Here is a 13,131-nt window from a genome sequence, read left to right as displayed (position 1 = left end):
GCATTAGCCAAGCTTTAACAATGGCACACTTATACAGAAAAGTATTCCTATATCATATCACATGGATTCTGTCCATTGAAGGGCAGAAGTCAATTAAATTATTAAAACAGAGATTTACCTAATATCAGTGTAATTCAATACCAATGATTTATACATATCTATGTAGATAACACTCATAATACTGTGAATGAAATGTCACCTTGTGGTTCTTTCTTCAAAATAGGGAAGAAGACAGAAAGTCTGCGGATAAAGCTATAAATGAATCAGCAAATGAAACTGCCTTAGAACACTTTTAAAAGTAGCAAATTAGTAGGCATGTTGGCTGCTGCTGTAGACAGGTGGTGATATGATGACATTTGAAGAAGTGACACGAATCAACGTTAACACTACACTCAAGGAAGACACTACCATGGATGCTAAGGCCCTGGGTCACAGAGTCTTTGTTCAAGCAAAGAACTTTGGGGCAATCTTGAAGCTGGGTGAAAGTAAGCAGATGCCCCAGAATGAAGCCTGATCAGAGAAGTGAGAAATGAGGTTGCATGGAACCTTACACATCATGGTGAGGACTCCTCATGTCACAGACATCTTCTATTAGTCCCAACTCTAATTTCTGAGATTCTAGTTGCTCACATTCAACCATAGTCTAAATTGTTAAATGCTAAATTCTGGAGATAATTTTGCTCATATAACTATTACTAGAGTGCCGTGTTCTGTTTTATTACCACTGATGTTGAATGTTTACTGTGGCAGTTTTATGCATGATGTTTTATCTTAAGCATATTTGTCTAAGAAACAAAGTAGTCATGTAGGCGTCAGTATTATCCCTGATTTAGGACCCAGTGGAGGCTTCTAGAAGATGTGCCTCTCTCTTCGCAGCGCTGACCACTGTATTCTAATCCCAGTTGGAAGTCACAAATGGAGGTGGTGGAGAACCACCAGCTGCTCTTCTCTGCAGCTATTATTACTTGTTCATCAATACTGAGATCAGATGGCTCCAAAAGCCATATTGTCTAATCATATCTGTAACTATTTAGCTTATTTGTGAATACCTGAACTCAGCATTGAATTAGTTGCCATATGATGGAGATTTAAATCGTTTTACCAAGAAAGATGCTCAGAACAATGTAGTACATTCATACACATTGCTAGACATGTTTATTCTCAGAATGGTTATGAGTTATGGTTATGAGAACATAAGACTTCAGTGAATTCATAAAGAAATAGAAGGATGACAAACCCACACCTCTTGTCTAATCTCACTTTTCATCAGGTATTTTTTTAAGTTTACTCTTCCTTTGCTATAACCAAGCACCTGGCAAGAACCTACTTCAAGGAGAAAAGGGTTATGTTTGCTTACAGTTTAAGACAAGAAGGGCTAGTCATAGTCCATCATGGTAGGAAAGACTTGGTGGGAAAAGTGGCTCACAGTGCATCAGGAAGCAGGGAGAAGACAGGAAGTGAGAGTAGGCTATCCCATGCTATAATCCCTGCCTCTAGTGACCTACGACCTCCAACAACATTCCATCTCCTAAAGCTTCCACAATCTTCCTAACCAGGGCTACCCGCTGGGAACCTAGGGCTGCAACACAGGCATTTATGTGAGACAGTTTGCATGCAAGTCACAGCAGCATCCTCACCGTGTCCACTGGAATCCCATACCATGCTCTTTGAACACATGGTACTAGTGAGATGAACATAGAAGGACAGTAAGAAAGGTCACAAGTTTGGTGTAGAAGTTGTGTGTGGCAGTTTTGCTTGATTTCGGTGTCACAGCAAAGAGCGTTGAGTACTGAGCCGGGAGAATAATGGCAATGGTACTGCAGGACAGATTCTCTCTCTCTCTGTCCCCTCCCTCCCTCTCTCCTATCCTGCTCTATCCTTTCTTCTTTCTCCTTCCTTCCTTCCTTCCTTCCTTCCTTCCCATCCCTTGCCTCCCTCCCTTCCCTCCTCTCTATTCTTCTTCCTCTCTCTCTTCTTCTTTCCTTACTTCCTTTCTTTCCTTCCTCCATTCCTTACCTCTCCCCCTTTCTTGATTTCTCTTCCCTCCTTCTTCCTTCCTCCCTTTCTCTTTATTCTCTCCTCCCTTCTCTTTCTTTCACCATTCATTTTATCTGGCTTCCTCTCTCTTCCCCCTTTCTTCCTCCTCTTACTTTTTTCTTCCTTCCCTTCTTCAGTTCTTTTGTAACTCTTTCTAAGAAACTTCACAGCTCCATACTCTCTGCTTCCCATCACAGTCAAGGTGCCACAGGGAAACCGAGAAAAGCCACACACTGTAAAACCAGAGACAAACATTATTGATCAGATGGCCCGCTGCCTGGAAAAATTCATTTCCATAGGAATGTTTTGTACTTTGAGAAAAATCTTGCCTTTCATGTCCCTTATTGGGGCTCCATCGGCTAATAGCAAAGCATAGAATTTACCAAGACACACTTGAAGAATCACAACAAAAAACTTAAAAAGAGACCTAGCCAACCTGGCCTTTCTTTGGCCTCTAAGAAAGGACCTGTAGCATGTTTTCATGTATAATATTTACATTTCGATCAGAATGGAACAAATGGGCAACTCTGCCCCAAATGTGTACAACATGTGGGCAGATGTCAGCTTCTGGGGTCACTTGAATGGCATTTTATGGCCGAGGACACACGATGCAGCTTGTTTCAGGCCATTTGAGCAGCATGTCAGTCCCATCACTCTTTGCTCCTGGGCATATGGTGGGATGTCATTAACTTGGGAGACGGACACAACCATGAAAGTGGAACCAGATGTTCCAAAAGCCGTAAGCAATGCATTTGCTCCACTGTTCTATTACAGGAATCAGTATCTCTACCCATAGTCCCCTCCCCTCTCTCGACGTGTGTGTGTGTGTGTGTGTGTGTGTGTGTGTGTGTGTATTTAACATGCTGGTGCATGAACTTCAGTTAATACAATACTGGAGAACACAGACTGAGCATTGGTCAGGAGTGGGCCTCCTGTGTGTGAACCAGAAAACTCAGAGATGAAATAGTGGGGCAGATGGACAAAAAAAAAAAAAAAAAAAAAAAAGCACCAGGTGCATCTTTCATCAGCATGTTTAACTACTGCTCTGCAATTAAGGCAAACTCTTGGTCTGCCATCACAGGGGTCATGTGGACCAGGACCTTTGATACATGACACCATATGGAGCTACTCCTTGGTACTATTAAACAGGACTGCTTAGTGTGTAGAGTCTGAATCTGCTGGTTGATGCTGGTTGAATGATCTCAGTTCTTTTGGCTCTTTGACTCTGTACCAGATTCTATCCTGCAGGAATGTGTGAACACATTGAAGCATTCTGAATTCTCCTGCTCTTACACTTGAATTTCTCTGTCCTAACTTCAATGGTCTGCTTTAGATAACTGGGGGATATGTTTTCAGGAATTAAGCATTCAAGTGTTTTACAACATACATTTTTACTTTGCAATGTTCAAGAGCAAGAAGTTACATTTGTCTGAATTCTAGTTAAGTGTCTGTTGCTGAGATAAAATCATAACCAAAAGCATTTGGAGAGAAAGGGGTTACTACATCTTCTGGGTCAAAGTCCATCATCAAGGGAAGCCAGAGTGGGAGGAATGCTCCTTACCAACTTGCTCTCTCCATAGCTTGCTTATCTTATTTTTTATATAGTCTAGGACCACCAGTCCAGTGGTAGCACCAGTTGCAATGGGCTATGCCCTCCCATGTCAGTCATTACTGAGAGAGAGAGAGAGAGAGAGAGAGAGAGAGAGAGAGAGAGAGAGAGAGAGAGAATAGAAAGAAAGATAGAAGAAATAAAGGAAATAAATGCCCACAAATTTGCCTACAATTCAATATGATTAAGGCAATTTCTCAATTGAAGTTCCCTATTCCCAAGTGACCCTAGCTTGTGTCAAATTGACAAAAATGACCCCGTACAGTAAAACACTTTGGGCACTCTTGAAAGTTAAACATATATCTTGGGGGCAAAATAACCTAGAAGTTTGGGATCATTGAGTCTTTAATGACCTGGTCATATTCATGTCACAAGAAGTCAGTGATGGCTGATGATTTTATCTCATTTTATTGATAACCGTGTGTGTGTGTGTGTATGTGTGTGTGTGTGTGTGTGTGTGAGAGAGAGAGAGAGAGAGAGAGAGAGAGAGAGAGAGAGACAGCGAGAGAGACAGACAGACAGAGAGACACAGAGAGAGAAATGCATGTGCATATTGGTTTGTCAGTAGTGCATGTATCTGAAGTTGCATGTGAAGGAGAGAGGTCACCTTGGGTATCATCCTACCATCCTCAGAAATACTCTCTATTCCTTTAATAGAGTCTCCCACAGGCCTGTAGCTTGCTAAGTAGGTTAGGATGATTGACTAGGGAGCCCCTGGGATCCTCCTGTGTACAGTTCCCCAGTACTGGGCTTATCATGTCTCACAGTTTTATTGAGTTCTGGGAAACAAACACAGGTCCTTGCAAGGCAAGCTTTTTTTTTTTTTTTGGTTTTTCGAGACAGGGTTTCTGGGTTTCTCTGTGTAGCTTTGTGCCTTTCCTGGAACTCACTTGGTAGCCCAGGCTGGCCTGGAACTCACAGAAATTCGACTGGCTCTGCCTCCAGAGTGCTGGGATTAAAGGCATGTGCCACCACCGCCCAGCTAAGCATGAGATCTTTTTTTTTTTTTTTTTTTTCCGTCAGAGCTGAGGACTGAACCTAGGGCCTTGCACTTGCTGGGCAAGCACTCTACCACTGAGCTAAATCCCCAACCCCGCAAGGCAAACATTTTACAACCTGAACATTATTGGCATTTTTTAAAGTTAAGGAACAGCCATTTAAACCCATCTGTGCAGACCATCTCTTGCTAGATATTTCCTTTTCTTCTCTCTAAAGACATTGTACAGTATTAAAAAGCCAAACTCTGGCACTAGAGAGATGGCTCAGTGGTTAAGAGTGGAAAATGCTCTTTTAGGGGATCCCAGTCAGTTCCCAGAAACACAGTGGATGACTCACAAATACCTGTAGCTCTGGGGGATCCAATGTCCTTATCTGGTCTCTGTGGGTGCTGCACTCATGTGCACCTCCACACACATAAACAACCCCACGGGCACAAACATATACACATAAAAGGAAGAAAGGAAGGGAGGGAGGAAGGAAGGAAGGGAGGGAGGGGGAGAGAGAGAGAGAGATATAAAGAAAGGAAGGAAGGAAGAAAGGAAGAAAGGAAAGGAAGAAAGAAAGAAAGAAAGAAAGAAAGAAAGAAAGAAAGAAAGAAAGAAAGAAAGAAAGAAAGACAGAAAGAAAAGAAAGAAAGAAAAGAAAGAAAGAGAGGCCAAATTCAGAATGAGCCTGGCAGGAACTGATAGGATGATTTTGTACAAATACCATTTTTATCTTTCTCAGCATACTTGTTAATCCAGATACTTCATCCCCTTCAAGGCACAGTGTCTAGAGACTGGCCTTCAATATGTTTGGCAAAGTTATGAAGTGCATCTCAAAAGAACTGGACATGATATGTTAGAATAGCATGATGTTTAAATAAATAAATAATTTAATAAATAGTTAAAATCCAGGTTTATTTTGTACCATAGATGGTTCAGTACATTGTAAATGAGGCAACAGGATCCTAATCCATGTTAAACTTTTCTAACAACTGTGAGTTCATCTTTTAAATGTAATTCTTAGGTATAATCTAAAAAAAACTTAAGATTTTTTTTATTTAAAAGAGTCAAATACTTTTGTCTCAAGGCACTCACCCTTGTTATGCCCCTAAAAATAAAGATTAGATGCAAAATAACATTATTACATGACCCTATTTATTTGAAATGTCCCAACTATCAAATAAGTAGAAACAGAACGAAACTTCATTGTTGTGGGAAAACATCAGAGAAAGTAGAGTTAAGTGGGTGCTAAGGTTTCTTTATAGGGTGACAAAACACTAAATTGATTGTAGCCATGGCTATATAACTCTGTAAACATGTTAAAATTTATTTGTATGTATAAACAAAAAAGTGAATTCATAATATTTAAATTAAATAACAATAAAATGGTTTTAAAAATTAAAATAATCAAAGGCCAGTAGCAGCCAGAGAATAGTATTCAGCCTTTAGTTTGATTCTCAGGAACATACTATATTTTTTCTAACTGGCTAATCACAGTTTAATTTTTAAAAATGTGTTTTCAAATTTTAATTTATGTGTATATATGTGTGTCTACATGTGGATGCTAGCAGAGCCCAGAAGTTGATATCAGTTCTCCTGGAGCGAGAATTACAGATGTTTGTGGAATCTGGACACCAAACTGGTACTCTCTGTGAGACAGGCAAATGCTCACAACCACCAAGCCATCATTCTAGCCCCATCATTTCCTTGAAAAATATTTGAGGATCCTATATTTTGAGAATGGTTACATTGCTCTTTCTATATAAATAATCTGTTCAAGGGAATGTTGGTTTGCTTTTGTCATGAAATGAACTACTAATCCACTGGCTTAAAGTAAGATGGCTGAAGTTCAGTTGATATGAGATCTTCTCAGTTGCCTGTACCATCTGCCATTGAACCAGGTGATAGACAAGACAGCTCTTCCCTTTTGTCTATAGACAGAACTGCGAGAGTGAACAGAACACCAATGCTGTCCTAAGGCTCCATTTGGATGAATCACCATCATGTTCTATGTTGGTGAGTTTGAGGTACAGACTGAATTCCTGGTCAACAGATACAGAAGCACTCTCCACAGCCATATATATGAATATTTATTTATGAAGCTGTATTAATTTAGAGGGAAAAGAATTCATTTCAATCAAGTCAAAGTTTCTTGAGTTTTCTCTTGTGTTACAAACTGCTAAAGAGCCACTGATTTCCAACAGGAAGTGAGATGGTCCACAGCTGCCTCTTGTCCACACTGGTGCCTCTGAAGGTGTCATTCAGCTAGCCTTCTGCTAACTATCTACTCAAGTCTCTTCTGAGTATCAACCAAATGTCTGAGAACTTTGAGGCAGGCGGTTAATACACAAGCTTAACCATCACACCAGATGTGACTTAAAGGTATTCTTTGCATTCACAAGGAGCAGGAAAGAAATAAGCGAAGACAACATAGCTCTAAGAAACCAGTAACATCGATGTTGACACTCAAAAGGACCAGATGGTCCCTTTTCAAAATTCAGAGGCTCTTGTTTAGAATTCAAGAGAAAACTAACTAAAGAAACTCGGACTTGATTGAAATAAATTCTTTCCCCTCTAAAATAAATATAGCTTCATGGAGAATAACTGAATTAGACAAAAATTTTAGAGCTCTCTCTGTCTCTGTCTGTCTGTCTCTCTCCCTTTCTCTCTGTCTCCTTCCTTTTTTCTTTCTTTCCTTCCTTCTTTCCTTAACCCAGATTAAATTGGAATCATGGAATGATGATGATGAGTTAGGGCTATTTTTGTTTTTGTTTGGTTACTCTGGTTTAGGTAACTTCTTCATGAGCTAAGCATGACCACTTTTCTAGTTGGTCTTTGACTTTGAATTTGCCTGCTTCCATGGGTGCCCCAGAGCTGTATGGAGGTTTCCTTGCTCTGTATGGTCCGTGCTATTACCTCTCTAACACTAGGGCTGGTCTGGCAATATTGAACGTGTGGTCTTCACAGAATATCGTATTACACCTCTGGCTGTTGTTTTTGCTACTTGACCATGCTCCAAATTGGTCAGAGATTCATTAAGACCTCCAAAGCAGCTGTTGAACAGCCCCAAAGGAAGGTGTGAAGATTAAGGGCCTGAAGTTCAGCCTGTTAGAGGATGTACTTAATTAATTGTGACAAGGGATTACTGGCCCCATCACCATTCTTGGCATTCTCAAGCCATGCAAACCGACACTGGTTTATTTTTGTTTTCATTATTGAGTAAACTCTAGAAATTGAGCAGATTTTAGTCTTTCCTCCCTTAATTCAGCAAGACCAGAGGTCTATCTCTCCTATAAAACACAGCAGTGTTTCCAGAACTAAACCACTTGTAGGGCAGTGGATGGTGAAATGAGCAAGCTTCTTCATTCCACGGCACCTGAATGTCTCTTCTGTGAGCAGATAGTGTTTTGTCCCTATGTCCCCTCACCAGCAGTTCCAGATAGGTCCTGAGTATGATGTTGAGTTTAAATAGACCTTACACTGTGGCCTTAAATTCTCCTTTCAGGCAGGTGATAGTGACTCACAGGGGGTCTTAGAGGTGAAGGTCTCCTTTTGTAGACCTTCACAATGAAGAAATGAACAGTCAGTCAAAAGTAGAAAATCAGTACAAACAATGGAAATCTTTGTGTTCTGTTTGTTCTGAGCTATTTTCTGTCTAGCATTGACTTATGATATAGGTTGAAATATTTATATGGCCTATTTGTTTTCTTAAACAAATGCATTTTTATTTATGCAATTTAAAGAAAATAATCCAACCTACTCAAGGTATTTATTAAATCATTTACATTCATACTACATTGTAAGGAAATGAATAAGTTTTGAGTACTGAACCTATAAACATATTACACATGAGTGTAGTTGATGCTTTTTCCTTTAAATTTTTAAAATTATCATATACAGTATTAGGTTCCACGATGGTGTTTTCAAATTTGATCTGTTTCTGTTGATCTCATACCTCTTCTTCCCATCTTTTCTTTCCACACTTGTACCCTTCCACTCCCATAGCATGTGTGTGTGTGCAGTATGTGTGTCTTCGTTAGGGTTACTATTGTGATGAAACACCATGGACAAAGCAACTTGGGGAAGAAAGGGTTTATTTCAGTTTATACCTCCTCATAGAGGGAAGCCAGGGCAGAAATTCAAACGGCAGGAACCTGGAGGCAGGAGCTGATGCAGAGGCCATGGAGGAGTGCTGCTTATAGGATTGATCCCAATGGCTCACTCAACATGCTTTTGTATTAAACCTAGGATGACTTACCCAGGGTTGGCCCCATCTTCAATGGGCTGGGCCTTCCCCCATTAATCACTAATTAAGAAAATGTCCTACAGGCTTGCCTACAAACAGATCTTATGGAGGCATTTTCTCAACTGAAAATCTCTCCTCTCTGATGACTTTAGCTTGTGTCCAGTTGACATAAAACTAGTCAGCACAATTTGTTATGTACAAAAATTAATAGCTAGACTCGGTATTTGACAAAGACCATCCAATATTTGCCTAAGTTTGGGATCCCATAATAAATAAGATTTCTAGATCCATCCATTTTTCTCCAAATTTCATAACTTCATCTCTCTTTACAGATGAACAAATTTCCTTTGTGTGAGTACCAGTTTCTCATAATCTATTTCTCTGTTGTCAGACACCTAAGCCGCTCTATTCTCTTGCTGTTGTGAACAGTGCAACAATGAACATAAATTTGGAACTACAATAAGAATGTCATGCACTATAAGCCCTAAAGCTAAGCTCTAATTATTTTCTTAGACTATCCAGTGACGCAGATAGGACATTAACTGCTGTGTTTCCTAGCACGAACACCTTCCTGAGTTTAATTCCAGGCACAGGATTGTACCCATGATTCTTGTGGTCAAAGTGAAACCAGATAAAATGGGCCTCCTCAGAATGTGGCTTACTAGCACAGACATGGAGGACCCGCTGTTCTCTCCTGCCTCCCCAAAGCTCTTTGAATTGAGAAGTGGTATGTAGGTGGGGTTCTCAGAGTGGAATCAGCAAAGAAAAATGCAGAGCACATGTTGAATTTGAATTCAGGTGAACAGCAAGTAACCTAAATTGAGAGGCTCTGCAGAGCTCATCTCTGGATTTCATTGGTCAGGGGGTGGGGAAGGAAGGTGGGCAAGACTGAAGGGCTCCTCGGCCTTCCCTGCTCATTCAGAAAGGCAATCTGCTTCTATGTAAGCTTTCTCTGGTAAAAATTCTACAACAAAGAGGGATGATGAGGGGCTGAGGAGATGGCTCAGCTGTTAAGAGCTCTTATTACTCCTGCAGAGGACAAAAGTTCGGTTCCCATAGCCAACAGCTCAGAATTGCCTATAACTCCAGCCCCAGGGGATCCAACACTGGTTTCTAACCTCTGAGGTTACAAGCACACATACACACACACACACACACACACACACACACACACACACACACACAAATAAAATAAATTATAATATCCAAAAAGGAGGTGTTAGGCCAAACAAGCCTGACTACCTGATTCAAACCCTGGCTCCTATGTAAGGGTGGAAGGCAGGGACCAACTCCATCAGTTTCCTGTGCTCTCAATATGCATGCTGTGAAATGCATGCAATTATACACTTCACAAATATATATCATACACATACAATGGTAATAATAATAATAATAATAATAACAACAATAATAAATACTTTTATAACAAAAAAGGAGCAAGACTGTAAAAACATTTTCCTACTCCATCAGACTTTTTTCTGTTCTTTTACTAAATAACAAGAGATTTTGAGCAAAATCTCAAACAGAATGGACACATGTAAGTTGGCTGAGTACTGAATGAAACCTACATTTTACAATTTTGAAGCAATTACTTCAATTTCTGCAGATTTGGAAGGAGAAAAATGCTTAATTACAACCAGAAGGAATGTATTTTACACATTTATATGTTTAATTGTAACCATGAATAAATGTCTTTTATAAAGGACTCCTGTCAGAATCAAGCAAGAAATGTGTAGACACATTTGATATGATATGATATTGAATATCATGTGTATTTAAGAGATATGACTGTGGATTTAACGATACATCCTCTGTGTATGAGATATTGGATATACCTAAATAACATGTGCATATTTGACAAATTCATGTAGAAATGTGGCTATCCACAAAGGCAAATATATTCTTAATGAGTAAAAAAGTCCATAATTGTTATAATTCTCAAATCAATAAAACCTAAATTGTCTATTTAAAAAATACTGTATTTTTTATTAATTTGGGGGGAGCATAACATGCCCCAGTGCACATGTGTGGAGGTCAGAGAACAGCTTTCAGGAGTCAGTTCTCTCTTCTCACCATGTGGATACCAGAGACGGAACTCAGGGTGTCAGGCCTGGCAGTAACTGCATTTATCTGCAGAGCAATCTCAATGGTCCATAAATTCTCTAAAGTTCAACAAACAAACCTGTATGCCTTCACCTACTAAAAATTAACATAGCATAGACCAATGAAACCTTGTCAAGAATGTAGTTGTGGGTCTGAAAGATGATTAGGTGGTTAAGAGCTCTGGTTGCTCTTCCAGAGGACCTGAATTCAATTCCCAGCACCCACATGGTGGTTCACAATCATTCATAACTCCAGGACCAAACAATAAGATGCCCTCCTTGACCTCTGAGGGCACCAGGCAAAATACTCATGCACATAAAATATATACTTCTAAACTTTTTCAGAAAGAAAATTTGTTTGTAATTCCTGGAAAAATGAAAGCAATGGGTGTTTTATCTGACTCAGAATGTTGTAACTTTCAGTGGGCACTAAGTGGTGTTTTCCATTCAGCCTCATCTGCTAGGTCCATGCATCAATAATTACATCTTTCCAAGACAGATGTTCTCATACACAAAATACCAGGGTTTATGCCCATTAGGACAACTACCCCACCACCAATCTATTCTTTTTCATGGATTATACCCTTTGGTTTTTTAGTAGCTTTGGAGCGCAGCCGGTAACTACTTGACCAAGCGCATATCAAACACAAGGAAAGCAGATTATCAAGGCTTACATCTGCGCTAGCATTAAGGGATGAGGAATGGCGATTTCAAAAGTCAGCAAGTGGAGGAACAGGGGCCACAGATGGTGCGGGGGGGGGGGGGCATCACAGTGGGGTGTCTGTCTCCAGGTGTGGAGCTGTATCCTTTGTAGAGTCTTTTCCAGGACAGTGTCTGAGCAGCTGCATTCCTGAGGCTGAGAAGCCAGATTCTCAAAGTTTCTGTTCTCGTGCTCGATTTAGGAAAACAACATTCTTTGCTGCAAGCACAAAAATATTCAGGCACACAGTTCATAAAACATCTTCCTAAGGGGCACTGGAGAAGGAGGGAGTGGATGTGAGGAAGAGCCAGGTGGGAATGAATGGTCCCTTAGAACAGAGGAAACACTGTCTCTGCCAAGAGTCAGTCGGTGGCCACCTTGGAGCACCCTTGGGTACCTTTCGGCGAAGTGCTCTGAGTAAATATTTGAGCATCTCTCCTCCTCAGAACTTTGATCAACACATTGCTCACTGGCAATTTTTTTTCTGCAGTGGTAAGTGTGCTGAATCTTGCACATTTCCCTGTGCTTTCCTGGAAAGGAGAAGGAATGGATGATGGTTTCAGCACAGAGTTTTTAAATAAGGGAAATAAATAGTTTTCATTTTTCCTCTGCTATCTCACAGATGGTCTTCTCACTGAGGAACTGGGAACTTCATACTGTTTTCTGTAGATTGTCAATCAAGGATCTTTTAAGGAAAGAAGTGTGGGCTGGCACTAGGGGGACACAGGCAAAAGAAGGTGTCCTCTTAGGGAAGAAATTATTTCAAGTGACAACCACATGGTGTGTGCAGGTGTGTGTGTGTATGTGTGTGTGTGTGTGTGTGTGTGTTTGTTTGATGTGTGTGTTGTGTGTATAACTGTGTGACATGTGTGTGTGCGTGGTGTTGGGGTATTTTCTTATTTGAACAGCATTCAACATCATTTTGATCTCTGGCTTTGCTACACAGAACCTGGACCTGTGGGAAAGCTCAGACTCTATGCTGTGAACTAGGAAAGCTGAAAGTAGAGTAAAATTCACTTTATATTGAGTTTCTGCTGTTTCCTTCACAAGACACAAAACTAAATGGGATTTCTACCTGTGGCTATGCTTTGAATAGTCTTCAAATAGTTTTTTTTAAGTGTTAAAATGGCTGTTTCAATGGGCTCGCCCAACGGCTTGCTTTGGTGTTTCAGAATACATAAATTATTTGGAAGGGAAGCAGGGACAAAAAGACTAAAGAGAAAGCTTGAAAAGAAGTGTAGGAAATGTAGATGTTTGAGCTTGTGAGATGGCTCAGTGGGTAAAAAATACTTGCTGTGTGAGTCTGAAAACTTGAGTTCACACACTGGAACTTTTGGTGGGAGGAGAGAAGGGAGGTGGAAACTGTGTTCTTAGTCTACATGCACATACCACACACATATACACACATAACACACAGATACACACACAGATACACACACACACAGATACCCACA

Source organism: Peromyscus leucopus, chromosome 8b, assembly GCF_004664715.2.
Source record: "Peromyscus leucopus breed LL Stock chromosome 8b, UCI_PerLeu_2.1, whole genome shotgun sequence".
Taxonomy (NCBI): Eukaryota; Metazoa; Chordata; class Mammalia; order Rodentia; family Cricetidae; genus Peromyscus; species Peromyscus leucopus.
The sequence above is the reverse complement of the archived record's forward strand: the minus strand, read 5'-3'. Positions refer to the sequence as shown.